A 4,059-nucleotide genomic window follows, 5' to 3' on the forward strand; every position below is an offset into this window, starting at 1 on the left:
ATAAATAAAATAAAAATAAAAATAAGGAATTTAATTTTAGGAAACCCTTTTTTAAAAATAATTAATAAAGGAAAAATAATATAAAAATAATATTATAGGACTATTTTATAATAGCTATAAAAAGCCTATATAAGATTAGTAATTTAAATCCGGTAGTTAGTAATATTTTATAGAATAATATTTATAATATAAATATAAATAAAATTAGCTAGTTATATTTATTAGAGAATCTAATATTAAACTATTAGCTTAATATATTTTTTCTTCTTCTATTTACTATTCTGCTTCTTAATATCTTCTATTAAATAATAATAGAAATAGTTTATCTAATATTTTTTAGAGATAATATTATAATAAAACATTATTATTATATTGTAATAATAATATATAGATAGATTAAAGGAAAGAGAGGTGTGGCACGAGTGGCCAAAGCTTAAATACAGGAATGTAGTCACGTGAGCCTGCACGTGACTACTAGCACGCAGTTGCCATGCAACAGATAATATTTTAATATTTGCTTCTAGTATTACTAATTATAATAATAAATTACCGGATTTTTATTTCTATATTTATTCTTTAAACTTTATATATTCCGATCTTTAATTTCTTTTATTTTAGCTTAAATATAATAATATCTAGATTAGAAGAAAATATAACTAAAATATTATTTGAAATATAAATCGGAATATAGAAATTATATATAAAACTTATATATATTAATATATAAAAGATATTATTTATTAAGAAATATTCGAAAATAATAAACTAAATATTAAATTATATTTATTTATTAATATAGAACTTATTATATATAGCCGAATTCAGGTTATATTATATAATTTAGTCCCGAATAATATTAGTAATAATATCTAGAAACTAAGAATATTTATATTAATAAGGCTATTTCTTTATTAAATACTTATAAAATAACTTATAATAATATTTACTATTTTATATTAAAAATAATAGCTAGTTAGTATTTCTTTAAAATTTATTATAAGCCTAAAGTAATTAAGGCTATACTTAAACTAAAAGTATAAGAGAATTCTTTTTAATAATAGATTAATACTATTCTTTTAATAGAAAATAGGTATTTTAAGCCTTTTTAGTTTTTAGTATAATAATATATATAAAACTAGGCTTTAGATCTTATATTTAAAAACCTGTCTGAAAATTATTAGGCTAGATATCTGAAATATATTATTTATAAAAATAAGAGAAATAAGATATATAATAGAATAGAAAATCGAATTATTTATTTTAGTAAAAAATAATATTATATTATAAATATCTATTAATTTAATATAGAAATATATATATAAAATAATTAATTAATTTATAATTTGGGATATTTCTTATATTTTTTATAATAAGCTATTATAATTTCTATTATAAGTATATTTCGCTTTTTATTATTAGAGCTATATATAATTAATAAATATATATTTTTATAATAAATTATATTATAATATTTTATATTTCTTTTAAATTCACTTATAATAATAATATTTTCTAAAATATTACTATTATAGTTATAGAGATTTATATTTTCGGTACTAAAATTATTATTATTCTTATTTATAATAAAAACTCTATTATTATTAAAATTATTATTCTTAAAATGAGTTTTATTTTATTTCTTCTTTTTAGTATTAATTAGCTTAATAGGCTAATAGCTAATATTAAAAAAAAGAAATAGAATTAGTATAAACTAGATTCGGTATTACTTAATAGGAAATATTATAATATTATAGGCCTAGTAATAATTAAATACAAATAGCAAGTTATTTATATTTAAAACGACTTTTAATTTAATAATATTATTAAGCCCGAATATATTAATATATTATAGATTTTAGTAATTATAAATTAAATAAATAGTAATAATCCGGAAGTAATTTATTTTTAAGGCCTCTTTTCTAATATTAGTATTTATATAATATCTATTCTTTTAGTTAAAGAATATCTTAAATTATATAATATATTATTATATTATATTTTTTATTTATTTTATTTATTTTATTTATTTTATTTATTTTATTTATTTTATTTATTTTATTTATTTTATTTATTTTATTTATTTTATTTATTTTATTATTTATTTATTTTATTTATTTATTTATTTTATTTATTTTATTTATTTTATTTATTTTATTTATTTTATTTATTTTATTTATTTTATTTATTTTATTTATTTTATTTATTTTATTTATTTTATTTATTTTATTTTTATTATAGATATATTTAAGAAATATAAGTATAGTTTCCAGAAAATAGTTCCGAATTACCGAGTATTAATTCTTTTTAAGCTAATTATTATAAAACCTGCTTATAGATTAAAATAGTTACTTATATTACTAGTATTTTAATTTGAAAATATTTTATCTAATAAACTTGCTTTTTATATTCGAAAGATTATTCTTTATTATATTAGTATACTAATATTTAATTATAGTTTTTAGATTATTATATTACTTAATAAGGTTCTAATAATATTCGAATAAATATCTAATTTTTAATTTGAGATAATAACCTTTAATATAATAATAAAGGAATTAAAAACTTTATATTAAGATATTTAATAATTATAAATTAATAAATATATATTATTTCGAAGTTATAAGAATACCGGATTTATTTTATTTTAGAAAAAAGTCTTAATAATATTATTATTATAAAGAATAATAAGAATAGAGAAATAGGAAAAGAATATTATAGTTAATAAAAAGTAATAGTTATAAGAGAAATAGAAAAAGAATAAAGATATATAAGTATAGTTAGAAAATAGAAAACTCGAAGTACTAGAAGAATAACTACTATAGTAACCGATTTCTTATTTCTGGAAAGTGGGAATTATTAAATTCAAAAGAGGTATTTTAAGGTTATAGGAGAATTCTAAAAGCTAATATTTTGAAATAACTTTACTCTAATAATTAGCCGCTTAATAAAAGCCAGGCTTAATATATAATAGATTTTCTTGGAGTTCGATTCTATATAAAATAGTAATTAAACCTGCCAAAAATAATAGATCTAATATTATAATATTATCTAACTTTATAATATAAAAAAAAAGATTTCCTTAAATTCCTCTTTTATAATAATTTATTTTACTTTAAAGTTTTATTATAATATAAAAGAAAGATTTTATTAAATTATTCTTTTATTATTATTTATTTATTTATTTAAGTTTTATAATAGGTTTTTTTAATTAAAATAAAATTATTAATTTAAATTTAGCTTTTTATTTAAATCTTTTATTTTTAGAATTCTTAAATAAAATATTAAAATTAAATTTAATAATCTTTATATTAGATTTAATCTTAGCTTAATAAAATAAAATAGCTAATTAAATTATATTTGCTTTTTATTAATTTAATTAAATAAAGTATATTACTAGAAATCTTTGAAATTTTCAAAAAAAAATATATTATATTATAAGAAATTCTCGAAATTTTTAAAAGAAATAAAATATATTATAATTAAATTACTTATAAGCTTTTAGCTAATTTCTTTTTTATATAACTTATTTTTTTTCTTAAACTTCTTAGGCTTTAGAAAGTTTTCTCGAAGATTTATAGAATTATTATTAATTCCTATTAAATAATAAATAATTATTAAGTTATTAAAATTAATTAATTATTTTTTCTAATTATAAAGCTTTTTTATTATTTATTCTAAAATAGAAAAGAAGTACTAATAACCTCTATAATAAAAGAAGTATATATTATAGAATCTAGAATTTAAATATATTTTAATTAAATAATAATAAAAGAGTTTAAGAAAAACCTTAGTTATTTAATACTAATTAATTAAAATCCTCGAAAATTCTAAGAAAATCTATTATACTTTTTCTAGTTAGGTCCAAATTAATTACTTAATTAAACTTATTAATTTTTTAAAAAAGAAATCCTTTTTTAATTCTTACTATATATTATTAATAAAAAAAAGTATAAACTAGATCTAGTTATATTTTCTCTTAATTATAATATAAATAAAAGAACTCAATTTCTAAATATTATATTAGCTATAATAATTCCTTAAAAATTCCAAAATATTTAG

The sequence above is a fragment of the Hyaloscypha bicolor genome (assembly GCF_002865645.1).
Source record: "Hyaloscypha bicolor E unplaced genomic scaffold K444scaffold_56, whole genome shotgun sequence".
Taxonomy (NCBI): Eukaryota; Fungi; Ascomycota; class Leotiomycetes; order Helotiales; family Hyaloscyphaceae; genus Hyaloscypha; species Hyaloscypha bicolor.